Here is a 13,708-nt window from a genome sequence, read left to right on the forward strand (position 1 = left end):
TATCGTTCATGGAAGAAACCGTGTGTTTGTAAAGTTCTTCTGACTTCTGGGAGGGCTCGTAGCTCGGCCAGAAGGGCACGTTTGACACGAAACCACTCCAGGGTCCCCCCCCCCCTGCTGTCTTCCGGTCTTCTCCCTCTCCTGAAAGACTGGAACGCGAGGGCATCCAATGAAGCCGGTGGGCAGTAGGTTCAGGATGGATGAAAGGAAACACCACTTTACACAGAGAGTGATTAAAATGGGGGATTCGCTGCCAGAGGATGTAGTGATGGCCGCAGGGATAAGCAGCTTTAAAATGGGATTAGGTAGATTCGCGGAGAAGTCCGTCAGTGGCTACTAGCTATGGTGACTGAGCGGAACCTCTACATTCCGAGGCACTAAGCCTCTGAATCCCAGAGCCAGGAGGCAACATCAGGAGAAAGCGTTGGTCTCTCTGCCCTGTTGTTGGCCGTCCAGAGGAACTGGTCGGCCACCGTGTGAGACAGGATGCTGGACTGGATGGACCGCTGGTCTAATCCAGCAGGGCTCTTCTGATGTTCTTATCAAGGGAAGGCCTCAGCCTCCCTGCCCTGTTGCTGGACCTTCAGAGGAACTGGCTGGCCCCTGTGTGAGACGGGAGGCTGGACTGGATGGACCGCTGGTCTAATCCAGCAGGGCTCTTCTGATGTTCTTATCAAGGGAAGGCCTCAGCCTCCCTGCCCTGTTGCTGGACCTTCAGAGGAACTGGCTGGCCCCTGTGTGAGACGGGAGGCTGGACTGGATGGACCGCTGGTCTAATCCAGCAGGGCTCTTCTGATGTTCTTATCAAGGGAAGGCCTCAGCCTCCCTGCCCTGTTGCTGGCCCTCCAGAGGAACTGGCTGGCCCCTGTGTGAGACGGGAGGCTGGACTGGATGGACCCTCCCTGGTCTGACCCAGCAGGGCTCTTCTGATGTTCTTACATTCTGGGTTCAGTTCAAGGTGCTGGTATTGAACTTTAAAGCCCTCTGTCACCTGAGACCCACCATGAGCACTGGCATTTAGGGTTATCGGATTCCCCCCAGCAACCAGTGGGGAACTTGGAGGACCTCCGGGGGTTGGGGGCAGTGTTCCCTCTAAGATGAGTTAGTGTGAGCTAGCTCACAGTTTTTTAAGCCTCCGGCTCACGCATTTTTGCCTTCACCCCGGAAGGAGGGCTCCAGAGCAAACTAATTTATGCAGTAGCTGAATCTCTCGCTCACAACCTTAATGCCATTAGCTCAGAAAGTAGAATTTTTGCTCAGAAGACTCCACCGCCTAGAGGGAGCATTGGCTGGGGCCCCTCGCCAGTGATTTGCTGATGTCGCTGGCGATGCACTGATGTCACTTCCTGTGAGCACTGGAAGTGACATCAGTGTGTCACTGGCAACACTCTGGGATTTAGGCAAGACTCTGTGGCTTAACCTGAAGGTCTGGGGACGGTGGGATTTGGGGAGGAGAGGGAGCTCGGCGGGGTCTAATGCTGTACATTTTCCTCTCCAAAGCCACCATTTTTCTCCAAGGGAACCGATCGCTGTCATCTGTAGGTCACATGAAATTCCAGGAGATCTCCAGGCCCTACCCGGAGGTTGGTAGTCCTACCTGGGAATGCCTGACTTTGTGCCATGGTTTCTGCCAGAGCTCTTCCTCTAACAAGTCTTCTTTTGATTTTATTTATTTATTTAGGCATTTTTACCCCACCCTCCCCCCGAGTATCGCGGGTCCCGCCCCTTGTGCTTATCTAATTCCCTCTTGAAGCCGTCCATGCTTGTAGTCGCCACCGCCACCTCCTGCGGCAGTGAATGCCACGTGTCAATCACTCTTTGGGTGAAGAAGCATTCCAGAATTACTGCTGACCTCCAGACTACAGAGATCTGTTCCCCTGGAGAAAAAGGCTGCTTGGGAGGGTGGCACTGAGGGCCCTCCCATCCCTAAACCCAGCTGTCCCCCTGGCTCCACCCCCAGATCTCGGGGAATTTCCCAACCCGGTGTTGCCAATGCTACGCAGGATGCCCGCCCACACTGTCCATTATTGAGAGATGTTCTGTGCACAGAAGGGGAGGCCTTGAGGCTGTGGGGCAGCATGGAGATTCTGGAAACAGGTAGTGGGTGTCGCCACAGAATGGCCGCCACGGGGGCGGGGCCAGGAACCAGTCACCGGAATGGCGAGAAGTTGCAAGCTGAGCATCATCCCGCGATGGACGCAACCGTTTCCATGACATCGCGCTCTGCAGACTGAAAGGTGTGAGCCCTTCCTGGGCTCTTTCAATGTGGACATGATGGTGGGAAGGAAACCAGGATTTGCTCTTTGCTTTTGGGACTAGAAGGGAGGGAGCACCACAGGGCTGCCAACCCTGTGCTGGGGAATTCCTGGAGATTTGGGGGTGGAGTCTTGGGGCGGGGGAAGAACCCCAGCAGACTATAATGCCATAGAGGCCGCTCTCCAGGGCAGCCGGTGTCTCCAGAGGAACTGATCTCTGCAGTCTGGGCACCACGTGTCATTCTGGGCGGTCTCCAGGCCCCACCTGGAGGTTGGCATCCTGTGTCATTTGGGAGGATCACTGCAGTAGGGGGATGTCCAGTGTGCCTGTGGGTCATATCCTGACCTGTTGGAGTTTACCAGACAGCCCGTGTCATGCATGCACTGGGTTGTCAACTCCAGGTTGGGGAATTCCTGGAGATTTGGGGGGTGGAGCCTGAGGAGGGCGGGGTTTGAGGACTCCAGTGGGGTCGAATGCCACAGAGTCCACCTTTCGAAACGGCCATTTCTCCAGGTGAACTGGTCTCTGTCGCCTGGCGATCAGTTGTAATAGCAGTCGATCTCCAGCCACCAACTGAAGGATTAGAATAAAGAAATGGAAGTATAGCATATAACACAGTCAAAAACTGTAACCCTGAACCCAGAAATACTTGACACTTGATTCAGAATATTCTTATATAGGCCTGGAACAGTGGGCTGAGACAAAATGAATCTCAATAGAGAGAAGTGGGTACAAAAAACCAAAGGCACAGATATAGAATTGGAGGGACTTGGCTTGACAACAGCACATATGAACGGGATCTAGGTGTTCTGGTTGATCACAAGCTAGACATGAGCCTGCAGTGTGATGTGACTGCGAAGAAAGCTAATGCAATCTTAGGCTGCATTAACAGAAGCACTGTGTCCAGATCACGGGAGGTGGGAGATCCGCTCTGTTCTGCTACGGTCAGGCCTCACCTGGAGTCCTGTGTCCAGTTTTGGGCACCCCATTTTAGGAAGGATGTTGACAAGCTCGAGCGTGTCCAGAAGAGGGCAAGCAGGATGGTGAGAGGGTTGGAATCCAAGTCTTAGGAGGAAAGGCTGAAAGAGTTGGGTCTGTTTAGCCTGGGAAAGAGAAGGCTTAGAGGAGTGGACATGATTGCAGCCTTCAAATATTTGATGGGCTGTCATGTAGAAGATGGAGCGGATCTATTCTCTCTTGCTCCGGATTGCAAGACTAGATCTAATGGGTGGAAATGACAAGGGAGTCGATACTGGCTAAATATCAGGAGAAACTTCCTAACTGTAAGAGTGGATGAGCAGTGGAGCAGACTGCCTTGGGACAAGATGTGGTGGATGCTCCTTCGCTGGACGTTTTCAAGCGGAGGCTGGACGACCATCTTTCGGGTATGTTGTAGGGCTGTCTTTCGGCTATGCTCCTGCAGAGTGCAGGGGGCTGGACTAGATGACCTGCAAGGTCCCTTCAAACTCTCACATTCTATGATTCCAACAGTGTAGTACTCTAAATAACCATTCAGATCCATTTCAAAGACACCAGTGTGAATAGTCCAATGCAGTTCAACAGATTCCTAGCAGTTAATAAATGTCCACAAAACCTGGAGGATGGTAACCCTATGTATGCATTAGAGCCTCAATCTGTGTATTGTGGTTGCTGTGTTTTTCTCTCCTCACCCATGAGGGCTAGAAACTTCCACTGTAAAAAAAGAGAGAATCCTTTGGAATCCAAGTGACACAGCACAATCATAACAAAGCAGTAAAAATAATCGTCTCTTCTATTAAAAGGGAGGAAAGAGAGCGGGTGACGAAAGGAAGAATTCAGTTCTGATAACAAGTAGGAGATAATTTGCGTGTGGAGCCCAGCGGTCTGTTGGTTCTGGGTGGGGAGGGGGGACGAGTTAGGGGGTAAAGGAAGGATGGGCTTGGTCAGCCCTCCTCGGTTATAGTCCGCGGCTGGGGGACTCCTCCCGTACAGACATATGACAGGCCCCCCACAGCCCGTTTCCCTCCCACACCAGCACTGCATGGCCGATGGAGATAACTTTATCTCTGCGTTCCCATGTTGCTGCATCATCAGCTAGCTGCCAACACTCTGGGTGGGGCGTGGGGCACTCGGCGGCAGGCATGAGACAGAAGAACATAAAAAGAGCCCTTGCTGGATCAAACCAATAGTCCACCTCATCCAGCATCCTGTCTCTCACAGTGGCCAGCCAGTTCCCCTGGAGGGCCAGCAACAGGGCAAAGAGGCCGAGGCCTTCAGAAGCACATCAGAAGAGCCCTGCTGGAACATGTTCTTATGAAGGCCTTGTCCTCTCTGCCCTGTTGCTGGCCCATCTAGCCCAGTGGTCCATCTAGCCCAGCATCCTGTCACACACAGTGGCCTGTTAGTTCCTCTCTAGGCATTATACAAGCACCTTGCCCTAGGAACATTCTGTCAGAGAAACTCTTGCAATTAAGTCATGATACATCAGTGAATATTATGGATTTTTGATACCCACTAGTTGAAAAGACAGACCAAGAGTCGCTGTTTTCATTCATTCTCGGAAGAAGAACAGTATCGAAACGATAGAGCATTCTGGAGACCATCGTCAACACATCATTTATTGTCTTGTATATTTATATAATTTTTTGCACACATTTTTGTACAATTTTGTGATTATTATTGAAATATTATCTAGCACAGTTACCTCACAGTTTCTTTCTTCTTTTTGCGGTCAGTTCCTCTGGAGGGCCAGCAACAGGGCAGAGAGGCCGAGGCCTTCATAAGAAGATCAGAAGAGCCCTGCTGGATCAGACCAGTGGTCCATCTAGCCCAGCATCTTGTCTCACACAGTGGCCTGGCCCTGGGATTCAGAGGATTAGTTCCTCTGAGCGTGGAGTTTCCCCTCAGCCACCACGGCTAGTAGCCGTCGATAGACTTCTCCTCCATGAATCTATCTAATCCCCTTTGAAAGCTGTTTATTCCTGTGGCCATCACTACATCCTCTGGCAGTAAATTCCACATTTTAATCACTTGCTGTGTGAAGTATTTCCTACTGCCTACTGCTTCTTTTCGTAAGAGGCCGTGCCGCCTTTTCGTGCCCCGCGTAATCATTTTAAAGCACAAATCAGTGGGTTCTCGATCAAATCGAGCCAGAAGTCTCCCTGGAAACTAAAATGACTCAAAACGACTTTGGTCACATTAATGAGAAGACAAGAATCACTGGGGAAAAACAACCATGCAAGGAAAATAGATTCAGGTGGGCAGCCGTGTTGGGTAAGGCAGCTGAAGACAGTAAGGCCTGGCGTGATCTGGTCCATGGGGTCGCGAAGAGTCGGACTCGACTGTGCGACTGAACAACAACAAAACGAGCTTTCGTGCGCAGGCTCACTTCTTCAGATACAAAGCTCTTGCATGTGAAAGCTTATACCTTGAATTAAACTTTGTTGGTCTTAACGGTGCCACTGGACTCAAACGTTGTTATGCTAGGAAAAGTTGTGGGCAGCAGGAAAAGAGGAAGACCCAACATGAGATGGATTGACTCGATCAAAGAAGCCACGGCCCTCAGTCTCCAAGACCTGAGCAATGCCGTGTTTGAGAGGACATTTTGGAGGACATTAATTCATAGGGTCGCCAATGCGATTTTAGGCTGCATTAGCACAAGCGTAGCTTTGAGGTCATGCAGGGAACTGGGGCTGATGAAGAACGCTTTGGTTAGACCTCTCCCGGAGTCCTTTGTTCAGTTTGGGGCTCGACAGTTTAGGAAGGCTGTGAGTAAGCGGGGAGGAGTCCACATTGGGCAACGAAATGAGTGAGGGGGGTTTGGAGACCATGTCCTATGAGAAGAGGTTGAAGGAGCTGGGAATCTCTACGCTGGAGAAGGGGCAATTGCAAGGCAATATGATTGTCACCTTCTGATAGCTAAAGGGATGCCCCGCTGGTGGATCTTCTGATGGCACCTGTGTTTTGGCCACTGTGTGACACACAGCATTAGACTGGATGGCCTGATCCAACATGGCTTCTCTTATGTTCTTAAAGCCGCTGGTGGATCTCCTGATGGCACCTGGGGTTTGGCCACTGTGGGACACAGAATGTTGGACTGGAAGGGCCACTGGCCTGATCCGACATGGGTTCTCTTATGTTCTTAATGCTGCTGGTGGACCTCCTGATGGCTCGTGGGTTTTTGGCCACTGTGTGACACAGTGCTGGACTGGAAGGGCCATTAGCCTGACCCAACATGGCTTCTCTTATGTTCTTAATGCTGCTAGTGGACCTCCTGATGGCACCTGGGTTTTGGCCACTGTGGGACACAGAATGTTGGACTGGAAGGGCCATTGGCCTGATCCAACATGGCTTCTCTTATGTTCTTAAAGGCACTGGGGAACCTCTTGATGGCTCCTGGGTTTTGGCCACTGTGGGAAACAGAGTGTTGGACTGGATGGGCCACTGGCCTGATCCAACATGGCTTCTCTTATGCTCTTAATGCTGCTGGTGGACCTCCTGATGGCACCTGGGGTTTGGCCACTGTGGGAAACAGAGTGTTGGACTGGATGGGCCACTGGCCTGATCCAACATGGCTTCTCTTATGCTCTTAATGCTGCTGGTGGACCTCCTGATGGCACCTGGGGTTTGGCCACTGTGGGAAACAGAGTGTTGGACTGGATGGGCCACTGGCCTGATCCAACATGGCTTCTCTTATGCTCTTAATGCTGCTGGTGGACCTCCTGATGGCACCTGGGGTTTGGCCACTGTGGGAAACAGAGTGTTGGACTGGATGGGCCACTGGCCTGATCCAACATGGCTTCTCTTATGCTCTTAATGCTGCTGGTGGACCTCCTGATGGCACCTGGGGTTTGGCCACTGTGGGAAACAGAGTGTTGGACTGGATGGGCCACTGGCCTGATCCAACATGGCTTCTCTTATGCTCTTAATGCTGCTGGTGGACCTCCTGATGGCACCTGGGGTTTGGCCACTGTGGGAAACAGAGTGTTGGACTGGATGGGCCACTGGCCTGATCCAACAGGGGCTTCTCTTCTGTTCTTATGGAGGATGGGGTGGGTGTGTTTTCAGTCATGTTGGATGACAGGACTTGGACTAGTGGATATAAACTACAGCAAAGGAAGTCTTGTCTAAATTTGAGGAGAGCTTCCTGATGGCAAGGTGCATTTGACACCCGAACAGTCTCCCTCATGAGGTGGCAGGTTCTTATTGCCCCCCCCCCCCCCCGGCAGACTCCTTTGCCCCTATTTATTTAACAAACGTTTCTTCCACCTTCCCCAAACTCACACTGCAGTTTACAAATAAAATCATATCACAGTACCCAATAACATTCTCAAATGTTAACAAAAAAATGAAATTAAAAGCCACTGTAAAGTCAAAGACTACTACGAAACACATTTCAAAGACCCTAGCACAAAATCTAACATTGACAGAAAGTTTCCTTCAAGAGCTCTGGTTCCTGTGATTTCCTAAATGCTGACTTCCCTGGGCACCCCATTCCACCACCATGGGACTGTTTCAGAAAAAGAAATCCCTGTTCAGGCTAAAAAAGCCCTTTCAAAGATGGAACAGCTGTAACGCCAAATTGGCAGGGAGTTGAACGGGGTGACCCCGGTGGTCCTTTCCATGTCTGAGGCTGATTCTGCATTGGGTTTTCCCTCCGTTGTTTTACGAAACCCACGTTGGAGCAGAAATTCCCCTCTGCATTGCATGCTGCTGTCACTTCCTTTGCTCATCAGATTTTATGGTAGCCTCTCCTAGGGGTCATTTTGTAGAAAAAGAGGTGCAGGAGCTCATTAGCATAACTTATTTGCATGTGCCACACCCCCTGACATCACCGGAAGTGTGTCAGATGGCAATATCCACCGCTCAGGCTCCACTGGACTGTTTTGGATTGCTAGCTATTGGGAGGGGTGGATGTACAGATCTGTCCTCACAGACAAGGGAGAGCTTTGATGGGCCGGGGGGAGCTCTGCAGCTTACCTGGCTGCTTCTTGCTCTGACTGAGGGCTGCTGGGAGCAGGGGGTGGGGCTTGTTGCATGTGCCCGCACCCTGGGCTCTTTACTGCTGGAGCTCCGCTCCTGTGCGCTCCTGCAGGACATGACCCCTGGCCTCTCCACACTCCATGCCACTTTCACTTCCTTCGATCATCGCATTTTATGGTAGCCTCCATGTCGCTTTTGCTTCCTTTGATCATTGGATTTTATGGTCGCCTCCACACTCCGTGCCGCTTTCGCTTCCTTTCAGCATCAGATTTTATGGTCGCCTCTCCACACTCCATGCCACTTTCACTCCCTTCGATCATCGGATTTTATGGTAGCCTCCATGCCGCTTTCGCTTCCTTTGCTCATAGGATTTTATGGTAGCCTCCACACTCCGTGCCGCTTTCGCTTCTTTCAGCATCAGATTTTATGGTCGCCTCTCCACACTCCATGCCACTTTCACTCCCTTCGATCATCGCATTTTATGGTAGCCTCGCCTCCATGCCGCTTTCCTTTGCTCATAGGATTTTATGGTAGCCTCCACACTCCGTGCCGCTTTTGCTTCCTTCGATCATCGGATTTTATGGTCGCCTCTCCACACTCCATGCCACTTTCACTCCCTTCGATCATCGGATTTTATGGTAGCCTCCATGCCGCTTTCCTTTGCTCCACACTCCATGCCACTTTCACTCCCTTCGATCATCAGATTTTATGGTAGCCTCCATGCCGCTTTCCTTTGCTCATAGGATTTTATGGTAGCCTCCACACTCCGTGCCGCTTTTGCTTCCTTCGATCATCGGATTTTATGGTCGCCTCTCCACACTCCATGCCACTTTCACTCCCTTCGATCATCGCATTTTATGGTAGCCTCCATGCCGCTTTCGCTTCCTTTGCTCATAGGATTTTATGGTAGCCTCCACACTCCATGCCACTTTCACTCCCTTCGATCATCGGATTTTATGGTAGCCTCCATGCCGCTTTCGCTTCCTTTGCTCATAGGATTTTATGGTAGCCTCTCCACACTCCATGCCACTTTCACGTCCTTTGATCATCGGATTTTATGGTACCTTCCGCATGGATTTATGGCCGTTTTGTGGCTGCTCAGGGGTGACTTTGCAGTCAGTATGGCGTTACCCTGAGGTATTTGGATGTGGTTTTGAGCTGCACCTTTCCCCTCCCAGCTGAGAAAATGTGGAGCGAATGGCAGATGCAGAATCGCCCGGAGATTAAATAAATAAAGCCAGAAGTGACTTGAGGGCACATAGCACTCACGCATGGTTGTTTTGCCTGGTGAAGGGTCCGAGTGAACCTCCAGTACCTGTGACATCTATGAGTGACTCAGGGATACCATAGAAACCATGATCTCATCTGTTGTGGCTTCTGCAATCAGCTAGGTTGCCAGCACTCTAGCCAAGTGTGAGGCCTCACGGAAGGAGATGAAAAAGACCAGAATCATAGGGTCACAGAGTTGGAAGGGGCCGTAGAGGCCATCTAGTCCAACCCCCTGCCCAGTGCAGGATCAGCCCAGAGCATCCCTGACAAGTGGTTGTCCATGCGCTGCCTCAAGACTGCCAGTGAGGGGGAGCTCACCGCCTCCCCAGGCAGCGGATTCCACTGTCGCGCAACTCTGACTGTCAAAAAGTTTTCCCCAATATCCTTCCTGCCCTTAATTTAAGCCCATTCTTGTGAGTCCTCTCCTCTGCTGCCAACAGGAACAGCTCCCCACCCTCGTCTAAGTGGCAGCCCTTCGGATGCTTCAAGAGAGCAATCATGTCCCCCCATCAACATCCTCCAGACTGAACATTCCCAAGTCCCTCAGCCTTTCCTCGTAGGGCTTGGTCTCCAGGCCCCCAATCATCCTTGTCGCTCTCCTCTACACCCGCTCCGTTCTGTCCGCATCCTTTTCAAAGTGAGGCCTCCAGAACTGTGCACAATACTCCAGGTGCGGCCTGACCAATGCAGTGAGGAAGAAGAGCTGGTTTTGATAGCCAGCTTTTCTCTACCTGAAGGAGTCTCAAAGCGGCTTATAATCACCTTCCCTCCATCTCCCCACAACAGGCACCTTGTGAGGCAGGTGGGGCTGAAAGAGTTCTGAGAGAACGGTGACTGGCCCAAGGTCACCCAGCAAGCTTCGAGTGGAGAAGAAGAAGAGTAGGCTTTATACCCCACTTTTCTCTACCCGAAGAAGTCTCGAAGCGGCTTACAATCGCCTTTCTCTTCCTCTCCCCATAACAGACACCTTGTGCGGCAGGTGGGGCTGAGAGAGCTCTGAGAGAACGGTGACTGGCCCAAGGTCCCCCAGCAAGCTTCGTGTGGAGAAGAAGAGTAGGCTTTATACCCCGCTTTTCTCTACCCTAAGAAGTCTCGAAGTGGCTTACAATCGCCTTTCTCTTCCTCTCCCAATAACAGACACCTTGTGAGGCAGGCGGGCGGGGCTGAGAGAGTCCTGAGAGAACCCTGACTAGCCCAAGGTCACTCAGCAGGCCTCATGTGGAAGGGGGGGGAAGCCCAGTTCTCCGGATTAGAGGCCGCTGCTCTTAACTGCTACACCACACAGACACCCGCTCGGATTGGGGTGCAGAGATGCTCCCTGGCGGCCCTCTCGACTAGTTCTTTCTGACTGCAGAGCACACGGCAACGCCGTCGAATTGCAGTCCCTGCAGCTCCGTCCACCCATTTCTAGGGACCAAGGATGATCAGCAAAGCAAACGGAGAAACATAGCCAGTGATCAGAACCGAGGTTGCTGTATCACTGGGGCTTTTCTCTCATTATCTGGCCCCAGAGATAAGGTGCTTTTCAGAGAAACGGCTGACATTTTCCCCTGGAATTTTACCTCAGAGTGACGCTGACTTCCTCCCTCCTCCCCCCCCCTTTCCATTTTACCCTTTGCCAGCAGGGACGATGGCAGACATTTCAGCTTTGTTCTCGAGTTTGTCCGAATGTCGCTTCCTCACACTTTCCTGTACACAAAACCATAAACTACACGAGGGGTTGTCTTCCATTTAAAAAAGATGCTCAAGCTTCTAGATCTCATGGGCGCACCGGATTTAAAGTGTGCATCATGCTCAGAAGGTAGAGCTGGAAGTCAAAAACTTTCTTCTCTGCTCACAGAACTGGTCACCTGGATAGTTTTTTTTTTAAAAAAAGTGAATTGTGGCAAGGTACATGAAGGGGTGCGGTGGCTCAAGTGGTTAAGACACTGAACTGCAGGCTGTGGAAGGTCGGTAGTTCAGCAGTTCGAGACCCGGGTGCCGCATGATGGAGTGAGCTCCCGTCTCTAGTTCCAGCTCCTGCCAACCTAGCAGTTCGAAAGCAAGAAATTGCAAGTAGATACATAGGTACCACTTCGGTGGGGAGGTAACAGCGTTCCGTGCGCCTTGGGGTTTAGTCATGCCGGCCACATGACCACGGAAACGTCTTCGGACAGCGCTGGCTCTTCGGCTTTGAAACGGAGATGAGCACCGCAACCCTAGAGTCGGATTCGACTGGCTTTCGAGCAAGGGAGAACTTTACCTTTACCTTTACATGAAGGGGGGGGGATTAACCTAAGAAGCAGCCTTCTAGGATTGGAGTGCAGAGGAGGAGGGGGCAAAGGGAAATGAGAGCAGAGGGGATTGTGTGGAACGAATGGAACGAAAAGAGAAATCTATTTATTTGGATATTTATATGGTGCTTCCCCCCCAAACTGGGGATGCAAAACAGTTTACAGAGAGCCCGTTTGGTGTAGTGGTTAAGTGCGTGGACTCTAATCTGGGAGAACGGGGTTCGATTCCCCACTCCTCCACTTGCAGCTGCTGGATGACCTTGGGCCAGTCACAGTTCTCTCAGAGCTGTCCGTGAAAAGAGCAGTTTCTGTCAAGAGCTCTCTCAGCCCCACTTACCTCACACGGTGTCTGTTGTGGGGAAGGGAAGGGAAAGGAGTTTGTAAGCCACTCTGAGACTCCGAGAGAAGGGCGGGATATAAATCTAATTTCGTCTTCTTCTTCTTCTTCTTCTTCTTCTTCTTCTTCTTCTTCTTCTTCTTCTTCTTCTTCTTCTTCTTCTTCTTCTTCTTCTTCTTCTTCTTCTTCTTCTTCCTCCTCCTCCTCCTCCTCCTCCTCCTCCTCTTCTTTTTACAGCTTACGACAGCTCCCCTTCTCTGTTTTATCCACACAACAACCCTGTGAGGTAGGTTACATTGAGAGAGTGTGATCGGCCCAAGGCTACTCAGGGAGCTTTCCATGGTAGACCAGAGAATCGAACCTGGGTCTCCCAGATCTTAGTCAAACCACCAAGAGGTCGTATAAAAACATGAAGCTGAATCAGACCTTTGGTCTATCAAAGTCGGTCTTGACCATTTCCGCAGTGGTGAAATTCCCCGCATTGACGTTTTAAAACTGCACGTTATGTGAAGATTTCCTCAGTAGATTTTTCCTCACCAGGTGCAAAACTGAAGTTTTCTCCTCCTTACCTCGTGTGTTCGGAACTCGCTAAAATGGGGGGTTCCGAAAACGTGGGGTCAGAAGGAGAAAACTTCGGGTTTGGCCTTGGTGAGGAAAAACCTACTGCAGAAAATATCCTTCTCTACTCAGACGGACAGCAGCTCTCCAAGGTCTCAAGTGGAGGTCTGTCATATCACCTATGACCAGATCCTTATCAGAGAGGCCGGGGAATTGAACCTGGGACCTTCTGCACGCCAAGCTGAGGCTCTACCAGGACCGGCCCCAGCTTATTTTGCACCCTAGGCTAGGATCCCTTCTTCCAAACCCCCCCCCCCGTGCGCCCACCAATTTTCAAAAATAAATGCATTTTAGGAAGAATGAAAAACACAAATAATCAAGAAACTCCCAGAGTACGGGGCCAGCTGCAGTTTGGCGCCCCTAAGGGCCGTCCCGCTCTAGGCGATTGCCTAGTTCGCCTAGTGAATGAGCCGGCCCTGGGCTCTACCACTGAGTCACAGGAGTCATTAACTGTGACTCCCTGGCCAACCCCCTGACACAGCACAGTGTTTGCAATGTCCACAGTTCCCATGTTTAGCTTCAAACGATAAGGACTAGAAACTTGAAGCTGACTGCAGGTTCTGTTCCTCAGCTTCATCCACCTCCCGCCAATCAGCGGGTGGATTCCCCCCCCCCGGCCCATCTGGAGACATCCCTCTCTGGGATCTAGGGTTGCCAAGTCCTGCCTGGCCACTGGCGGGGGATGGGGGGCATAAGGTTGCCAGATCCAGGTTGGGAAACTCCTGGAGATTTGGGGATGGAGCCTGGGGAGGACGGGGACCTCAGTGGAGTACCATGCCATAGGGTCCACCCTCCAAAGCATCCATTTTCTCCAGGGGAACTGATCTCTCTAGTCTGGAGATGAGCTGGAATTCCAGGGGATCCTCCCCAGATCCCACTGGGATCCCTACTGGGATCCCAAATTTTTCCAGCTGTCATTTCTGTGCGCTCTCTGTCTCTGTCTCTCTGTCTCTGATTAACACATGGAATTCACTGCCACAGGAGGTGGTGGTGG

Source organism: Gekko japonicus, unplaced genomic scaffold (assembly GCF_001447785.1).
Source record: "Gekko japonicus isolate JY-2015 unplaced genomic scaffold, Gekko_japonicus_V1.1 scaffold1548, whole genome shotgun sequence".
Classification (NCBI taxonomy): domain Eukaryota; kingdom Metazoa; phylum Chordata; class Lepidosauria; order Squamata; family Gekkonidae; genus Gekko; species Gekko japonicus.